This window comes from Schistocerca cancellata, chromosome 7 (assembly GCF_023864275.1).
Source record: "Schistocerca cancellata isolate TAMUIC-IGC-003103 chromosome 7, iqSchCanc2.1, whole genome shotgun sequence".
NCBI lineage: Eukaryota > Metazoa > Arthropoda > Insecta > Orthoptera > Acrididae > Schistocerca > Schistocerca cancellata.
Genome location: NC_064632.1, coordinates 310953442 through 310974478, shown reverse-complemented (window position 1 = coordinate 310974478; position 21037 = coordinate 310953442). Strand labels below are relative to the sequence as shown.

At 43.3% G+C, this 21037-nt stretch overlaps 1 pseudogene; it reads left to right on the top strand.

Annotated features, from left to right (window-relative positions):
* Positions 1-798: 798 nt before the first annotated feature.
* LOC126093181 (5S ribosomal RNA) lies at positions 799-916 on the top strand (annotated as a pseudogene).
* Positions 917-21037: the final 20121 nt, after the last annotated feature.

Here is a 21037-nt window from a genome sequence, read left to right as displayed (position 1 = left end):
AACCTTACCGTTAGAGGTAATCTAACACTTGGTGGCTTCACACAGCACCCCACAAAAACTGCCTACTCCATCGTCTTTCGCTCACACACAGCTACCTACAACTGTGCGCCAAGCACTCTCTTACTCCAGCACTATAATAATCTCAGACCAGAAGCAGCATCTCTGGGTCTGCGGTCTTTCACAGGCAGCGATATAAGCCAATCAAATACATCCATCGTTTATAAAATCATATTCGGGTGCCACATACAAATGTGCCCCAGTAGACTCCTTTCAACACTTCTAGATGTGTGACATGTAAAATATAAGTTGAGAAAATACGATATATGAATATTAAAGCGCCGCTGTGGCTGTCTTATGAAACATTCAACTGTCCATCCTTCTATCTAGAATCCAGAGCACAGATGTACCGACAAATAGATGTCCTACGAAGTGTAGGAAGTCCGAAGGCAGCTCAGTAGGGCCAATGGAGACGTTTCAACGTCTTGATGTATATATTAAAGTTTTCGGCTGAAGAGGGCGAAATTCCACCGCTGACAGCCCCTCATGGGACGAGGTGAATGAAGTAACAATAAAGGTAATTTTGTAACACAGTACCACAGAGACTTAGGACTTCCAGAACCCAGTCAATCGACATTGCACATTAGCAACCAGATTGTTATTTTTTTTTAAATATTCTGCACAGTAAACAAAAATTTAAACATAACTTGTAGCTAACGTACCTCTTTTCGCAAAATCTCTTCACCTTCTAGCTGACGTATCTTTCACTGCCTTTTTTTTTTCCACCTTAGGTCCTACTCTGCCAACTGCCTTGCCGCAATGGTAACACCAGTTCCCGTCAGATCAACGAAGTTAAGCGCTGTCGGGCTGGACTAGAACTTGGATGGGTGACCTTCCGGTATGCCGAGCGCTGTTGGCAAGCGGGGTACACTCAGCCCTTGTGAGGCAAACTGAGGAGCTACTTGACTGAGAAGTAGCGGTTCCGGTCTCGGAAACTGACATATGGCCGGGAGAGCGGTGTGCTGACCACATGCCCTTCCATATCCCCATCCAGTGACGCCTAGAAGCTGAGGATGTCACGGCGCCCGGTCAGTATCGTTGGGCCTTCATGGCCCGTTCGGGAGGAGTTAGTTTTTTTTGTTTTTTTTTTTTAGTCGCTTTAGGAAAAAGACTGATAATTATCAATCATCAAATCACAGAAAAACAATGATTCTTCAGTTTCTTTAGACGTATTTGTTGATAGAACAGTCCACGGGTGTACTTCGGTTCATTGTGTGCGTAGGGCCCTTTGGACACTTTGAACCGGAAGTACACCCGTGGACTGTCCGATCTACAGTCTGACGTTGCACGCTTCAACCATTTCAGAAATCTTCTTTCAGTTACAAGCAACCAATTACCCTCAACTTTTATTGAAAGAGGAAGATTGTTAAATCTTCTGGTCAGTGTAAAATTTATCCCCGTCGTAATGAAACTACAGAATTTCAGTCGCTTCTTTCTGAAAGCGCTGGAGACTGTTCAAAATACTTATATGTTTTTGTAGAGGAATCCATAGGAAACGGGTCGTCGAGAATACTCGTACAAGCAGTTTATTCATAGGCGTCGACTGACGGTATTAAGATATTATCAAAAATAACTGCCTATGAAACGCCACGTGAGATGCAGATCTCGTTTCCGAAGCTCAACGCTGTAGGAAATCGATCAGTCATTGAGAAATACGAACAGCTTCCACACAACATTTGATCAGCATCTGCTTATCTAATCTGTATGCTCAAAACATTAGACGGTTATTATTGTACCTCCTCTTCGTTATTACTAAGTATATTTTCGTAAATCCCTACATACAAGTGTAGATACCGTTTGTCTGCAGGCGAACGCCGAATTCGTTCTTGTTCGGTGTCAGGCATGGCAACTTTCGCACAGCCAGGGCCGTGTCCGACCGCAGGTTAAAAAGAACTTCGAACGAGATCGAAATAATTAGCTGTTTAAGTTACATGTCAAGCTTGATTCAGCTATCAAGTAAGGGGTTCGAATGCCTCGCACAAGGCAGTTTTTGTCTTCGCGTTGGCTCATGTCAAGTATAAAGCTCTGGCTCTTAAGCTAACGAATGGACCAGTCAGCATGATGCTTGCATAAGGGCTCCGAGTGACGCAAGACTTTCGCTGGAGATAACAAAAAAAGCATGGGAACCGCAACTGCTCCAGGCACCCACTATCTCATATTAGGGAATGAAATTCGAAAGACTAAAGAAAGGGTAAAAACAACAGTAATCCTGAGAGGTTATAGTTATAATACAATGTTAATGGACGTGATGAAGGCTTCGTAGTGAAACACTGTAAATAAGAAGACGCACTTCCTGCCTACGTTTCGTGCTAGATGCACAGAATTCAATTGTCACACACGTAATCAGTTCACAAATTCAATCACAGCAACACAGATAAAAAACCTCGGCTCACATCACAAACATAGAAGAACAGTTTAAGATAATCCATTAATTTTTCTAACCCTTAAATTTATACTAGATCTCAAGAAATTCCTCTTTTCCAGAAATACTTCTCTTGCTGCATCTAGTCTGCATTTTATATTTTCTCTACTTCGGCCATCTTCAGTTATTTTACTACCCAAATAGCAAACTCCTCCACTAACTTTTGTGTCTCATTTCCTAATCTAATTCCCTCAGCATTGACTGATTTAATTAGAGTACATTGCATTAGCCTTGTTTTCATTTTGTTAATGTTCATCGTATAACCTCTTTTCAAAGTACTACGCATTCTATTCAACTAATCTTCCAAGTTTTGTGTTGTCTTCGACACAAGAACAACGCCATAGGCAACTCTCAGACTTTTAATTCTTCTCCTTAAACTTTAATTCCTACTGCAAATTTCTTTGGTTTGCTTTAGCGCTTGCTCTATGTACCAGTTGAATAAAATGTGGGGTAGGTTACAACCCTGTCTCACTCCCTTCTCAACCAATAACAGCGGTATTGTTTTTGTACAATTTGTAAACAACCTTACGCTGCAATTATTTTATTTCTGGGATCTTCAGAATGTCAAAGAATGTATTACGTCAACACTGTCAAAACTTTCTCTAAATCCACAAATACTCTAAACGTAGGTTTGCCTTTTTTCAACCTATCTTCTAAGATAAGTCGTATGGTCAGTATTGCCTCGCGTGTTCCCACATCACATATCTTCGGAATCAAAACTGATCTGCCCAAAAGTGAACTACTACTTGTTTTTCCATTCGTCTGTAAATAAATCGTGTCAATATATTACAACCAGAAGTTAATATTGGCTCGGTAGTATTTACGCCTGTCATTGCCTGCGTTATTACGTTCTTTTTGAAATCTAAGTAAATTTCCCTTTCATATGTCATGCATACAGTGTGGAATTACCATTTACTGACGATCTGTGGATCTTCTAGCTCTCCTCTGCAAATCAAAATCAAATAGTTAAGCATCAAATCAGAAAAAAAGCAAAAAGCGAAATACTGAATACGAAAATTAAAAAACCCTTAAAAACTTAAAAATGGTTACTGTTAGAACATTTTGAAAGGTATATTCGGATTCTACACACCAGAATATATACTAGTTGATGTATCACATCCCAGATGCAAAATGGCTGTTGACTAGTGTTGTTACCCTCTGTTGTGTTGTAAATAGTGCCTTGCTACCAGTATTTTGTTATGTGGAGTTATACTTAACCAGTAAACCTGTAGTCTGTTAAATAGTATTCCAAATGGTGTCTCATTTTGTTACTAGATGTTACTGATGTAAAATGGTTCAAATGGCTCTGAGCACCATGGGACTTAACTTCTGAGGTCATCAGTCCCCTAGGACTTAGAACTACTTAAACCTAACTAACCGAAGGACATCACATACATCCATGCCCGAGGCAGGATTCGAATCTGCGACCGTAGCGGTCGCGCGCTTCCAGACTGAAGCGCCTAGAACCACTCTGCCACCACGGCCGGCTACTGATGTAAACTTTGTTCTTTAATGAGCATCAATTGGCTGATGACCAATACAGTTTTATCATACGGGGACCAAGAATCTGTCATGGATTACCACTGCACCTTTTGACTACACTTTTATCATACACAGCCACAAAGAATGTAACCAAGCTATCATTATATGAAAGTTAACTAAAACATGGGAGCCTCTTAAATCTGTTGTTATATAAAAATGCAGTAACAGTCTAACCTTGACTTATACAAACGCAGAAAGCTGAAACAAGATACTCTTCAATGAAATTTGATTGACTAGTAATAAGCACACTATCTAAAGTAAGTGAACCCACAAACTTTTATATTCTACTACACATTCAAGAGATATTTCCACTCTGAACCAACTTGTAAAATATAGATATACTATTTTGCAGTAATCACTGATAATGTGGTGTGTCCCTGTTACCATAAGTCTTCTGTTCAGAAATTATTTTGTATGACCAGCGTGAGTGGTAGAGTTTGTTTTGCCATCTCACCTATTTTGCATCTCTGGATTATTGCTGTCGAATGCCACAAATAATATCGAACCTGTGATTCACAGCATTTCTATTTCGATTACTGTGTGCTGTCACTGTTCGCAGGAGTTGTTGGCTGACATTAATCGGGGGACCGTATTTTATTCAGTTATTAACCGAGTAACGGGCGTTGCCAAGTATATATTTATTCCAATCTTCTATTAGCCTTTCTCCCCCTTCCCCTTGTCTCCTCTTCCTCCTCCTCCACCTCCTCCTCCCCCCTCTCTCTGTCCATGTCCTCCTCTCTCCTCGCTGCTTTTTCTGTCCATCTCCACCTCCTCCACTCTCTGTCATCGTCCCCTTTTCTTTCTCTGTCCATCTCCTTCTTCGCACTCTGTCTGTCCATCTACTCATCTACTCGCCCCCTTCCTCCATCCACGTTATCGCCCCCACGCCAATATGAGGTTGCTGTTTCTTATACCACTGTATTTCATTTCAGATAGTTAGTATTCTGTACAAAGTTTAGTTGAAGTCGATCCATGGGCTTAGGAGGAGCATTTTAGCCACTGGATTGTCCGCATATGTACGTGTCACGTGTATTTAGCACACTCCACACATGTCTGTACATACATTTCACCTGTATCTATAGCAAATTTCACTCTGCTCTTTCGTTTTCACGCAGATCAATATTTATGATGTCGTACCTCCTGAACTACGTTTCCTACAATGAAATATTTTTGCGTGTACTTTCAGTGACGTTTGTTAATACTCTCTGCGAAATGTGTTGTGAATAAAGTTAGTAGTATAGAAGTAATGTCTGATGCAACAGTTTCCCTGCATGAAAAACGAAAATATAGTAAGAGATAATCTTCTTTTCTTTCGTTATTTTGCGGGGAATGCCAGCGAGAAAGAGTTTTGTAAGGGTTTAAAATTATGAGAAGAGTTTGTTTGCAGGTCACAAAGTGATCTTTATCTCAAATACTGAATGAAAATAGTCTGGCGCACCACGAAGGATTTAACCGAAAGGAACGCAAATCGGGAGATGTGTATGTACAAACTAACAGATGATTACAATTTCAGAAAAATTGGTTGACTTATTCAAGAAAGAGCTTCACAAATTGAGCAAGTGAATAACGCGTCGGTCCATCTTTAGCACTTATACAAGTTGTTATTCGGCTTAGCATTGACTGACAGAGTTGAAGGATAACGTGCCAAATTTTGTCCAACTGGCGCGTTGGATTGTCATAACCCCGGCCTGGTTGGAGAGCTATGCCTGTAATGCTCCAAACGCTCTGTATTGGAGAGACGTCCTGCGACCTTGTTGCAAAGGTAGGGTTTGGCAATCATGAAGACAAGCAAATGAAACTCTCGCCGTCTGCAGGCGAGCATTACTTTGCTGAAACATAAGCAAGCTCAGGGTGGCTTGCCATGAAGGACAACAAAATTGGTCGTAGAATATCGTCTACGTACTGCTGTACTGTAAGGGCGCCGCGGATGGCAACCAAAGGGGATCCTGCTGTGAAAAGAAATGGTATCACTACTCGTTGTCAGGTTGGTATCCCACCGCTGTCCTGAATATCTCGAGGACACATCTTTGGCCTTGACTGTAATTGATAGGACTGGAACTCTCTGGAGTGAAGCGTCCCGCTTCGTATTGAGCCCCGATGACCAACGAAGACGTTTCTGGAGACGCCCCGGAAAACGTTTTGATATCAACCTGACTGTCCCCCGCCATATAGCCCAACAGCAATATCTTTTCATAGGACAATTTCGGTTTTCATCCGCGGCACCGCAGTACGGCGATGCTATTCTACATCTCCTTCTGTTGCCCTATATGGCAACCCACGCTGGGCTTACATTTCAGCAAGATAATGCCCGCCCGTACACTTCGAAAGCTTCTACTGTTTGTCTTTGTGCTTGCTAAGCCCTCGCTTGGCCAGCCAGGTCGCCAGCCAGCTCGGTATTTTGGCGATCTAAAGTGCCAATTGGACGGAATTTGGCACGATGTCCCGCAGGAGGACATCAACGAAACCATTACTCAATACCAAGCCGAATAACTGTTTGCATAATGGAAGAGTTGGACCAACGCGTTCTTGACTCGTGAAGCTCCTCTTGAATAAACAATTCAGTTTTTCTCAAAATGTAATCATTTCTTTTTCTGTACATGAACATTACATATACCGATTTCCGTCCCATTCTGATAATTCCTCCTTGTCAGTTTTTCTCTGTCTTACAGTGTCTTTAACACACAGACCTTCCAGCCAATCAGAATAAGGTGCAGCACGTAGGCTTCATCGCGGCTGTTTCCTGCTACTGCTCACGACTCCTTTTCTAGGGTCTTCTTTCTCTTTGCAGGGCGATGAGAACTATCTCTGCAACGGATGCTGGAATCATCGACAATCACGGTGAAAAACTCGCTCTTAATATCAACCTTGTTGGCTCCGATCACCACCGTTTAGAAGGATCAGGAAAAGCCCGACCCTTCATCTGCATACGAACAAAATATCCCTTCGCTCTGGAAGCGGAATCTGCCTGAGGCAGATGGAATAGCGAAACAATGCTAGCTCATATGGGCGGCCAAAAAACGGTACGTTCGAGGACAACTCATTTCATTTCGGAGTAGTAGAAAACTTAGTCCCTTCTACTGTTAGTGCGTTCCAGCGGAAGTATCAGCAGTCCACAAAATTACGTAACGGAATGCTATACTAACTACGTCTGCTTCCGAGAGAGTCTGAGGTTTGCCTCCGACTTCTCCTCGAGAGAAATGCGTCGCCGCGTTTGTTAGTGCAGGAATGTGAAGGGCGCACATCACACAGCTTGCGCCAATGAAGGACACCTGCAATGTCGTGTACCAGTACTCGTTGCGACGGGGAGGGGGTGGACAAGGACTACATTGCTATGTAATGAGGAAGGAAGGCGAGTTGGAATTTAACCTTCAGTCGGCGTCGACGTTACTAAAGTCGGAGCTCCAGCAGCACTGGAGGATGGTAGGGAGAGAACTGGGCTTCAAAAAAACTGAATTTTGGATGGCGTTGCTGGCTGGGATATCCCACGGCCCCTTTCCTTGCGGATATTTGACAGGGGTGTCGTATGTATATTTCTAGAGTGTAACAGTGGAATGGATGCTTATACACTCACTGCCCCACTGCAAGGTCGGATGCCTCCTGGTGGAGATGCGGGCAGATGACGCAGTAAGAAAAGTATGAAAGCGAGAATATGCGCTGCAAATGGAGAAATCCACTGAGATAAGTGACTTTGCCAAAGGGAAGATTATTATTACGCAGAGGCTGCGAACGAGTATCTCGGAAACAGTGAAGCTGGTCGAATGTACACGCGCTACTGTCGTGAGCATCAACGGAAAGTGCTAGAAGAGCAGTGAAAGTACCACTAGGCGCCAAGTGGTTAGACGTCCACGACTCTGCACAGAACGTGGAGTTAAGAGGCTTGTCTGCCCTGTAAAGTAGGACAGATGGCGATCTGTAGCACCTCAGGCGAAAGAGCACAATGCCGGTGGACGCACATGTGCTTCTGAGCAGCGCACGTTGTTGAACAAAGGACTCTGTGGCAGACGACCCATGTGTGTTCACCTGTTGCACCAACGACATCGTCAGCTAGGGTTATAGTGGGCTTGGGGTCATCGAGCCTGAGCCGAGTATCACTCGAAACGCGTCAGCTCGTCGGATCAATCACGTTTCTACTGCACCAGTTCGATGGTCGTCTCCACAAACGCCGCCATCCAGGCTAACGGCTGCTCGCAACGTGCACCGCATAATTGAATTTTTCAACTGCGGCTGTGAATTTTTGGCCAATATTATCATATCACTTAATCATTCACAAATGCTGGGTATACCAGTACGGTATTTGTGTACGGATTTCGCGACGGAAACGCTGCTTCTACTTACAGAGACTACGGTAGACCATTTCCTAACCACAGAGTACCAGATTCAACAGTTTTTTTTTTTTTTTCTCCTTGGGGCCTGTGTTCCGCTTCAACGCGGGGTCGGCCATGTTACGATTGGCTTGGCAGTGTTAGTTGCAGAGGGTGGCCGGATGCCCATCCTGCCGCCACCCCAAACCCCCCGGGACAGAAGTAGTGTACCCCAGGTGTCTGCACCTGGTGTAAGCCATGCATTAGTGCAAAGGCTTTCAAATGACTGCGAGTCGTGTAACTGAGCGGGAACCTGGGGACCAGCCCGGTGTTCACCTAGGAGGATGTGGAAAACCCCCTAAGCACCAAATCCAGGCTGGCCGGCATACCGGCCTTTGTCGTTAATCCGCCGGGCGGATTCGATCCAGGGCCGGCGCGCCTACCCGAGTCCAGGAAGCAGCGCATTAACGCTCTCGGCTACCCTGGCGGGTATACCAGATTCTAAAGAGTCTGCTTGCATTTTCACGAAACTATTTGAGACTGATGCAGTGAACAGCAATCATATTTCATATGAACATGCAAATCGACAGTGTGTGGATGAAGTAGAAGATATAACTTAGTTGGGAGAACGTAGTCCTTCAACAAGCACACGAAAAAAATATATAGTCCACATACAAGAATATGATGGACATTATATATACAAGGCCTCTCTTTTGCTATTTACAGTGAATTCAGTACCCTCGAGAAGGAGATTGGAGTGTTTTCGTTGGTTAATTGCAAACACTGAATAATCCCATTAATAGTTTATTGATGAAGCCGGTTTCACTCTTGACGCGTTAATAACAGTCTTAACTTTCCTCTGTGGTCTGTCGAAATTCCACTTCCTTTGTGGAGACAAACTGTCAAAACGCTTCTGAGCCAATGTCTTGCGTGGTCTGATACACAATCGGGTGACTGGGTGCCGCGCGGAGTGGCCGCGCGGTTTAGGGCGCCATGTCACGGATTGCGCAGCCCCTCCCGCCGGAGGTTCGAGTCCTCCCTCGGGCATGGGTGTGTGTGTGTTGTGCTTAGCATAAGTTAGTTTACGTAGTTTCTAAGTCTAGGGAGCAATGACCTCAGCAGTTTGGTCCCTTAGGGATGCACACACATTTGAACTTTTTTTTTTTCAGGTGACTTGGTCTGTTGTGTTATAGCATCTTTTTACAGGGCACGGTTAGCAAGACTTTCTGAAAAAGAAATTCAGTTTTATTGGAAAGAGTTTCTTTGGCTAATTGTATGGGTATCTCCTACCAGGATGACGGGGCCCCTGCACATTCAAGACGTCAGTTGACGCTTTATCTAAGCATAATACTGTCCTGAAGATGGATCGGCAGAAATGGTCACGTTTCTTGGCCACCAACGTCCGCGGATCTTAATCCTCTAGATTTTTGTCTATGGGGATGTTTGGAAGGTGAAGTCTACAAAGAAAACTAAACATCACAGATGAACTGATCGTTATGATTATTGGTAGTGCTGCTACCACAAAAGAGCGCCAAGACGACCTCAAAGGAGGTGTTGTCAAGAGAATTCGAAAGTCCGCTGAAGTCGGATGTAGAACATATGAAAATTAACTTTGAACGTAATCATCTGCCTTTGTTTAAAACTTCAGTGAGTATTTGTGTGGTTTACATTGTAACAGCTGAATCCCTATAATCGTTAAATATTTCACACATATTATCTGGAAGGTTCTATTCAAATCACTCTATACTACCAGCTTATAGAATATTTATTATTTCTTCCGAAAGGCCCTGTATAATATAGTAGGTAGTGAACAAACTAGTACACCGTCACAGTTATCACAGTATGTAACTCCATTTTCTCTAGCTCAGAATAAAACAAAAACAAGAAAACATATCGCCAAGAAGCACACAGATAATGCTAAATATTCGTTAGGTATGTTCTTATACGTACTAAAATAAGGTAGTGTCTATTATCAGTCTTTGGTGCGAAATGTATTTTCTTTACAATACAACCAGAACAAAGTGTCAGTTCATGTACGCTGAAAAGGATCTCATACTAGAATGTGGCTCCTGCCATATAATTTTCTATACTTCTCGTGCTGTGTTGTAAGTGCCTTTCCGTCTACTTACGCGCAATGCATCTCGTTTGCTTATGTCGAGAATTAGCCAATGATCATCGAAGCGACAGATTATAATTCATATGTTTTCTTGCATTTTTCAACGACTTGCAAACGATGCAACCTGTCCGTGGACCATATTCATGTATCTGGCCTTACAATCCATAATACGTTGTTCATGTAATTGTGTTTATAGAATATTCATAAATAAACGCACCTGTTCTTTCGTGAAGCAATTTCTGTATATGAAGTGTTTATACAAAGCACTGTCAGAATTCTTGCTACGTTACGACATGTGATAAAACTTTTCCTTTAGAAGTTTACCTGCGAATACGAACGAGACCCTGTAATTTCTCCCATCAGACGCACGGCTACTCCGTCGTAAGAGGACAAACGGTTTGATAGAGCTTGTCAGCCTGTAAACACAGGGTGTCCGACGAGACAGACAGTCAACACAGATAACAATGTTAGCCGGCTACCTTGTCACAAAGCAGTGTCCATTTCTAAATTCTGAAACGCAAGGTGTCATAAGGCTCGCTACGAGGAATGACATTCTTCTCAGCTTACTTTCGTAGCCACGATGCCGTACGAGCAGTGAAACGTAATACGTGGTGAATTGCTTGTTTTTTAATGAAATTTATTTGTGGTACAATATATCGAAAGTTGGTATGTAATACGAATGTTCTATGTCTACATACATGGCCCAAGAGCCACAGTACGGTACATGGTGCATGATTCTTTGAACCACTGCTAGTCACTTCCTTTCCTGTTCAACTCGCAAATAGAACGATGGAGAAATGACTATCTATATGCCTCCCTGCGACCCCTAATTTCTTGTCTTGGCGATTCTTACGGGAAATGTAAGTTGGCGGCAGCACGATCGTTGTGCAGTCAGCCTCAAATGCCTGTTCTCTAAATTTCCTCATTAGTACTTCGCGAAAAGAAGCTCTTCCTACCATCGACTCCTATTTGAGTTCACTAAGCATCTCCGTAGTACTCGCGTGTTGGTCTAATCTACTGGTAACAAACCTAGCAGCCCGCCTCTGAATTCCTTGGTGTCTTCCATTTAATTCGACATCGTGGGGGTTCCAAACACTCGAGGACCTCTCAAGAATGGGTCGAACTGGAGTTCTATACGCGATCTCATTCATAGATGAACTACACATTCCTAGAATTCACCCAGTACACCGCAGTCGAGCATTCGGCTCCCCTACTGTCGATCTTTACAATCCTGCCAAACTAATACCGGGCATACTGTCCACATTCAGCAGCATCATTAAAAAATTTATATTGCATTATATGCATTAAACAGAGAAATTCCTAAATGGCTAACCGGGGTCATAGTTCACAGTCGTGGTGCATCAACGTAGTTCGAAGATGTCTGTCTAAAGGCTTCCACGGGTAACAAAAAACTGATTTTCAGTACTTCATACAATTATTGTCTGAATTAAAAATTTCGAAATGTTGTCATAATCTACTCACTAAGAGTCTGAAGGTTTGACACAAGTATTAAGTCATAAACAGTGTACATGTCTTGAGGCCTTGTAACTGACAGCGCGCCCGCATCTCGTGGTCGTGTGGTAGCGTTTTCGCTTCCCACGCCCGGGTTCCCGGGTTCGATTCCCGGCGGGGTCAGGGATTTTCTCTGCCTCGTGATGGCTGGGTGTTGTGTGCTGTCCTTAGGTTAGTTAGGTTTAAGTAGTTCTAAGTTCTAGGGGACTGATGACCATAGATGTTAAGTCCCATAGCGCTCAGAGCCATTTTTGAACTGACAGTGCGCAGATGTCTAGATTACGCGGTATTTACCCAGTGTATGAGAATGTGACCACTTAGCGACTTGCAACAAACTTCGCACATTACGTCAAACATTTATCGAAGTTTACCTCGCTGACAGCCCCCACAGAAAATGAAAGGAAACAAGTTGATCGTTTACTACATTTTTGCTATTCTCACAGCACTAGACACGACATTTCAATTTTTTAGTTCTTCACTAATAGTTTGTTCGCAACACGTTTTTCAGACAGTATCCACAAATACCACTGAATTTACCTGCAAAATTATAGCATTTTACGACACACAGTTCGGAAGATACGTCGTCATGAACAATGAGCTTCTCCTTAAAACGGAGTGCAAATTACCCAACCTATACTAGTACAGTACTTGTTAATGAGAGCACTTAGCGACTTTCAATAAACTTTAAACATAATCTCAAACCTTTTCTAAATTTTTCTCTTACACGCTGTTACGGAACTACCAGATACTGTACCTACATATACTAGACTATGGTCCATTCATCAACACTCATGCGGTTATCATTAACTGTTTACTAAACTGTAAACTGGCGATTACATTTGAACCTGACTTTGGTCCCCAAATTTTCGTCAGTCAGAGTTAATCCTCCTTCACGGCAATATAATGTACCATCAACGATTATACAACGCAGATTTCCGAGTTATGTTTAATCTGAGGTCACTTTCTGTGTCAATCTAAGGTCAAATCGACTCTAACTCAGTTGTAAATAAATCAAAAGTCTAAAGCTGTTTTATGCATGGCTCGACGATTCTTTAATGAATCGAGGGTTTACTGGTATCGGGCTATTACTGAATGCCCACAGTTGTGGGCATAATTTACTATCGAAACGATTAAAAATGTCCAAAACTTAAACGAACAGACGCTGTAAATGATTATGAGAAGTTATATCTTGTAAAAAAATAATTTTAAGAAATATTTCTGTTATTTAAAAGGAATGAAATAAAAATACGTAAGATGGTGGGTAATATGAAATAGCCGGTAATATGGAACAAAGGGTTGAAAATATAGAAAACAAGCGACATCTGATGAAAAACAAGACGTAATGAGGCTTAGACAGTACATTATGTGCAGTACTCTTTACAATACAGTTTTGCTGTTTAGTGTGGCAACATGGCTTCTCTCATTTGCAGAAATCACAAAAATAATCTTTTTTAACTGACTGCTCCGTTGCTTATTGGTAGAATATTTTGTACATTATGGACGAGAACACCATGACACTTGAGAAATGATCTACAATAGTTGTTATTTCACTAACGCGGCTTCGGCTATTAGGCCAGCATTATCAGCCGAAAAATGGTTAGTGTATAGCAAATATTGCAGAATATTACTCAAGTTTCGCGTGTTTTTTCCTCTTCCTTCTCTGCGCCAGCACAGTAGGGTTGGTTCCACGAGAGCGAGCCAAACTTTTTGCCACGTCTCTCATCGTTTATGTCCGTAAAATTACCTTTCGCAGAAGAGATAGTCAGTATCATTGTCTTCCAATACTAGCTCCAGTTCATAGAATGAAAAGATCCATAATTGCCACTTGTGTCATCTTTAGCAGTAAATTATAATCTCTTGAAAAATTTCTATTTCTTCTTTTGCTGAGTTCTGATTTTTTGCGTTTTAGGTATTCGCCCTTCCAATTTTTATTACCTAGAATAGGATAGTATACACACTGTCCAAGCTTTTCTACCTTTTTGGATGCGTTCTTTTACGGCGGTATTAGTATATCCCAAGATGGAACCACAGTGTTTGATGAACAGGGTTCATACAACGTCCTTACAAAAGTTCCAAGACTAATTTTATTCCTGGCATATAAGTGACGTCAGCGCAGTAACTACGGGAGCAGCTTGCACTAAAAGTGTAAACAACAGATGTGTACTGGACGAAGCAGTTGCGAGCAGGCAGAGTTAGCCTAAGTAGTGGACGTACGATTGTAATTTGTTAGCGCTGATATGTCACAAATCGTAATGAAGCATCACGTCTAAATCAAGTTTTAAGGCATTCTCCAGAATGTTTTGAAGAAGAGTAAAGTGTGTCAAAAGTTTGTCGCCACACTTCGTCTCCCGAACAAAACCAACTACGCGTGGACGGCTGCCGCGACTTCATTGAAATGCGAAATAAGGACAATTTTTTTCTGAAAAAAAAATCTTCGTGGGTGACGTTACTTGGTGTTATAAATACGAACCCACCACGAAAAGGTAAACTGAATAAATTCACATGAAGGAATAACTCATTAACGGCATAACTGATATTTAAGCCTATGTGAAGCGCGAGTTGAACGACATCCCAGAGAAGGACTTTGCTGACAGTTGCATTGATCGTACGAGGGCTCTCCAGAGAGTAATAGACATTTTGGTCCATTGCGGGTGTGGGGAGAACTACAACCGTCGTCTTGACGCAGTAATCTTCCTACACTCAGTGCACATCCAGCGGTGGTAGCTTGTGGTCTATGTCTCTGCTACTTTGCTTTCTGTGACGTGTTAAAATGTGCGCTGCAGTAGAAAGTCTCGTTACTTGTGAGGTGTGTTCTGTGATTAGGTTTTGTCATCGAAAAAGTGCAACCAACTGAAATTCATCACGACCTCTGTGCTGTGTACGGAAAAGAAATAATGAGTGAAAGCTGAGTGAGGCAATGGTGCATTGATTTTAAAAATGGCCGTACCAATGTTGGCGCAGTCGTAGGCCCATACTTGCGACTGACGAACTGGCGATGAAAATCAACGACAAAATTCGTGAAAATCGTCATTTCACGACTAAGGGAGTTTAGCGATTACCAGCTCTTCCCATCAACGAAGAGGTGGTTCGCTACACAACGCTTCGATAGTGATGCCCAGCTGCATGCAGTTATAAACGCGTGGTTGCAATCGCAGGTGGCATATTTCTAGAGAGACGGTATTGATATACTTGTGCCACGGTATGATAAGTGCCTCAATGTAAATAGCAATTACGTAGAAAAATAGCTTAAGAGCGTAACATGTACATTTAAAATTTATGTTTTCCGTACTGCTAATATTTTATTTCCAAGTGTCTGTTACTTTCTCGACAGAGCTGGTATAAACTTTCTTAAACTTCCTGTCCGTTGGAATAAAGGGAAACGGGGGAGGGGGGGGGGGGGGCAAACACCTCAAGCATGAAACTATAAAAAAATAACAACAGTTTCATCAGAACGCTTAGATATTCCATATTAAACAAAACAGCTACTTGGAAAAATATGTTTCTTATGACATTTTTTGATGCGACATTTTTCCCGCCGTATTTAGGTAAAATGACGCAGTGAAAAATTTGAGATGTATATGGTATCATAAAAAATTGGTCACCCGCAAGTCGTATTATTTCAGCATTTAGTTTTGGACACATGGGTGAAAGTTGAGGAACAAATTCCAATGATTTGAATAATATAATGATTAAAATTAAAATTCTCTTAGGAGCGCAAAATTACCCATTCCTCCCCTAATACGTTTCTGCTCAAAATGGTTCAAATGGCTCTGAGCACTATGGGACTCAACTGCTGAGGTCATTAGTCCCCTAGAACTTAGAACTAGTTAAACCTATGGACATCACAAACATCCATGCCCGAGGCAGGATTCGAACCTGCGACCGTAGCGGTATTGCGGTTCCAGACTGCAGCGCCTTTAACCGCACGGCCACTTCTGCCGGCCTACGTTTCTGCATTTTGTTTCCTATAGATCGAAAGGAATTTTGGGGCACGAATGTGGTGTAAAATTTATTTATTGTTTCCTTCTGCATGGATTATTCTGAACTCGACAGGCTTTTTCCTCTGTGGTAGTATCTTTTTTGGCAAGAACTTCGCAAACAGCTCTGTTTTGAACGAATTTTATCAAGGAGCTATCAGTTTCATGGTTTATAGTCACATCATGAGGTGCATTTCTTCTTGTTTGGATATGCACCAGATGATGTGGCTGTAAGCAGAGAAACCGGTAGTGCATTAATAAAATTGGTTCAAAATACGGCTCTTTGCCGAGTTCTTGGCAAAAAGCTTCTATCCACCGTTTCTAAAGGAGGGCGAGTTCCGAAAGACGAAGAAAAATTGTCGTATTTTCGGGTTACGAGGTGCAGCACTAACGAATAGGGCTCTTTTACAACCTGGAGGTAGGAGTATCGGAGCTGGCGAGGGTTGGAGCGGCCTTTTACAAGCGTCCACGTCCAATTCCCGCCATAGGACAGTCAAAGCGAGAGATACCGAGGGCGGGCGGTAGGACCGTTACACGCTAATAGTCCGTTGACCCGCGTAGCTTTTTAGTAGGCGAGTTATTTGAGGTGCTCGAGCGCCATAAAACGAGACGCGGTGGCAGGCGATTTACAAACCACGGCAGCCTAATTCAGTGCGGCGCGGTGTGGCACGGGCGCGAACGGCGCTAGACTAGCGTGCCCTGGCGGGACGGCTGATGCGATAATTGACCGTGAAATGCCGCCCAAGCGCGTCGGAAATACGCTCCGTAAATCTGGGGTCAGCAGTGGCAGTGAAACGGCTGGAGTTGTAAAGTAAAGTGAGAGAGGCGTGGGGTGGGCGTGTGCGCTCTGACACCTGCGTTGCTCTTCACAGCGCGGTGGGCCCCAACCTGCTGGGATGTGGCCAACTGGTACCGCGACGATACCACCAGCTCCTGAAACACTGCAGGCTGTAAGGTGTAACCTGTGCAGACGGAGTTTGACATCGCCTGTATACCTGCCAATAATTAGTTTCATAGGCTTAATTTTTCTCTCTTTGGTCCCCTTGAATCGAACCCAGACACGTTGGCAGATATGCAGGCTATGCCAAACTCCTTTTGCACAGCTTACACCTTACAGCCTGTAGTACATGTAACTGACGTGACAAAAGTCACGGGATAGCTCCTAATATCATGTCGGACCTCCATTTGCCCGGCGAACTGCAGAAGCTCGACGTGGCATGGACTGAACAAGTCGTTGGACGTTCCCTGCAGAAATGACGAGGCATTAAGCCTCTGTAGACGTCCACAATTGGGGAAGAATTGCCAGTGCAGGGTTTTATTCCCCAACTGACCTCTCGAATATGTCCCATAAACGTTCCTTGTGTGATCAAATCATTCACTCGAACAGTCCAGAGTATTCTTCAAAGTGCGAACAGTATTGTGGCTCGGAGACATGGCCCACTGTTATCCATAAAAATTCCATCGTTGTTTGGGATCATGAAGTCCATGAATGGCTGCAGCTGGTTTCAAAATAGCTGACCATAACCATTTCCAGTCAACGATCCGTTCATTTAGACCAGAGGACCCAGTCCATTCCATGTAAACACAACCCACATCATTGTGAATCCACCACCAGCTGGCACAGTGCATTGCTGACAACTTGGATCCATGGCTTCGTTGGGTCTGAGCCAAACTCGAATTCTACAGTCAGCTCACACCAACACAGATCGGGACTCATCCGACGAAGTCATGGTCTTCCAATCGTTTATGGGCCAACCGATATGGCCATGAGCCCAGAACAGGCGCTGCAGACAGTGTGCTGTTAGGAGAAGCACTCGCGTATCTCGTCTTCTGCCATAGCCCATTAACGCCATATTTCGCCGTATTGTCCTAAAGGAACATACATCGCACATCCCACATCGATTTCTGCGGTTATTTAACGCAGTGTTGTTTCTCTGTTAGCACTGACAACTCTACGAAATCATCGCTGCTCCCGGTCTTGAAGTGAAGGCCGTCTGCCACTGCGATGTTCGTAGTGAGAGCTAATGCCTGAAATTTGGTATTCTCGGCTCACTCTTGGCACTGTGCATCGCAGAATAATGAATTCCGTAACAATTTCCTAAATGAAATATGCCATCCCTCTAGCTCCAACTGCCATTCCGCGTTCGAAGTCTGTTTATTCCCATTGTGCGGCCATAATAACGTCGGAAACCTTTTCATGTAAATCACCTGGTTACGAATGACAGCTCCCCAATGCACCGTCCTTTTATACCTTGTGTATGTCTTGCTGCCGCCATCTGTGTCTGTACATGTCGCTATCCCATGACTTTTGTCACCTCACTATATTACACAATAAAGGATGATTCATCTTCCCCTACCTATGGGATCTACGTAGTCTACAACGCCTTTAAATACTTCGTTCAAGATTTTCGTATTCTCTCGATCACTACGTGCAAACTATTAGTCCTACAGAAAAAAAGGATGAGCAGGACCCTCCTGTAGGATATTTAATCTTGTCAAATTTTGTACTGGCATACGTTTGCACGTTTGAACGTTACTTTTCTACGATTTTCTTGAATAAATCCAAAAACGTGGCCTGCAGCGAGAGAAAATGAAAATCTTGCGCTTGTTATTTGAAAGCGTTGCAGGTTGCATAAAACCCATAGTTAGGGACATCTCGGTATCCCTATACATATATGAGGTGTAACATAACTAATGCCGTAAATGCATACAGTTCAAACTACTACTGTTGCTAGAAGCAAAAAGGATTCAGTAAACATAGGTCTGTACAAAATGGTTCAAATGGCTCTGAGCACTATGGGACTTAACATCTGAGGTTATCAGTCCCCAAGAACTCAGAACTACTTAAACCCAACTAACCTAAGGATATCACACACATCCATGCCCGAGGCGGGATTCGAACCAGCGACCGTAGCGGTTGCGTGGTTCCAGACTGAAGCGCCTAGAACCGCTCGGTCGCAACGGCCGGCCCGAGCGTGATAATTGTGATACTTAAACACACTATAAGGTATGAAACATACTTAATCTGTAAATAAGAAGTTGTTAAATGTTGAAACATCCCCTTTGAAAAATTAATGAATTACTGTGCTGATAAACCTCTACGTTATTTGATTTTCAAACAGATGAGCAGAACTGAACGTACTCAGACATTTCTCTCTTTACTTATTCTGATCAACACTAAACTGAAACACACACTATTTTTAGCGCAAAGCAATCTGACTTTCAATAATCCCTACAAAAGAATGGCCCTGACGAACAATATCCCATACCTTTCACAAATCACTTACCTCACAAAAATCTTCGTCACTCGAACTACTGCAATACAGCGATCGCCATTACTGCCAGCTAAATAAAAGATTCTAACTACTAAAGGCACTAATTACTGATAGGCGTAGTTAGCAAATGAAAGATTTTGATAGAGAATAAACAATGTATTTACCTTAATAATGTTCCAAAGTCATCATATATGTATATCAGTTCACGATATCCAATATTACAAATTTAGTCTTTCTGATGGACACACGTCCAGATTGTCCGCTCTCAAAATTCTGCCATCTCTCTCCCCCTGGTGGCTCACCTCCAACTGCGCAACGCTACGCGCTGTTCACATCCAACTGCCCAACACTACAATAGCGAATATTACAACAATGCTAACCAGCCACAGACTACACACAGCACAGCCAGTGATTTCAGACAGAGCGCTACGTGGCGTTACCAACATAAAAACCTAAGCAGCCTACTTAAAATGTACAGTTGGCTACAGCTTGTTGTTACAGCCACTGAAAGGACGTGAGTCTAGGACCAAATTCAGCATCATTGAGACACTGAACTCGATGGAGACCGTATGTATATATTGCATTGCGATGCATTATTCTACGAACACTATTGTGTCTCATTCCAGAAATCTGTGCGGTAACTCTCCCGTCCAGATTCCTGGAGAGTGTTCATCTGCTCCAGCATAACATCTTCAAGCACAGGTGTAATGCGTGCAGGCCGACCCGCTCCTGCAGCAGCTGCAAAGTTCCCAATTTCTAGGAGGTGTTGATGCATCCTTGTAGACGTTCGACTCTCTTGATGCCTTAGGGCAGGGTATGCTTCTTGGTAGAAGCAGGCACCGCCCTGTGTATCGCTGTTAGCCCTACAATACATGACATAGATATCGGAAGACTCCGCGTTACAGTAATGTTCCATCTTTCCACCAAGAGTCTTACATCACAACTGACGCTCCACAAACAACTCCCTTGAATGGCACTCTGTGTACTCAACTATCGTATCCATTCTGTTCACAACTCCACGTCTCGAAAGTGCAAACAAAGGGGTCACCTTGGACTGGGATGTGGTGTTTATACAGAATCACGTCAGGACAAAGTCGCAATTATCCCACAAACGGTTCGTTTGCGGGCCTACGTTTTCTGAGACATTTTTGCTTCTAGTATAGTTTTCCTATCACTGTATGAGTTTATGCTATTACTTATAATACGCCATTTATACATGGGGTGTTCCGAAATTTTTAGTTCAAATTAATACAGATCAAAATAAATATACACTCCTGGAAATTGAAATAAGAACACCGTGAATTCATTGTCCCAGGAAGGGGAAACTTTATTGACACATTCATGGGGTCAGATACATCACATGATCACACTGACAGAACCACAGGCACATAGACACAGGCAACAGAGCATGCACAATGTCGGCACTAGTACAGTGTATATCCACCTTTCGCAGCAATGCAGGCTGCTATTCTCCCATGGAGACGATCGTAGAGATGCTGGATGTAGTCCTGTGGAACGGCTTGCCATGCCATTTCCACCTGGCGCCTCAGTTGGACCAGCGTTCGTGCTGGACGTGCATACCGCGTCAGACGACGCTTCATCCAGTCCCAAACATGCTCAATGGGGGACAGATCCGGAGATCTTGCTGGCCAGGGTACTTGACTTACACCTTCTAGAGCACGTTGGGTGGCACGGGATACATGCGGACGTGCATTGTCCTGTTGGAACAGGAAGTTCCCTTGCCGGTCTAGGAATGGTAGAACGATGGTTTCGATGACGGTTTGGATGTACCGTGCACTATTCAGTGTCCCCTCGACGATCACCAGTGGTGTACG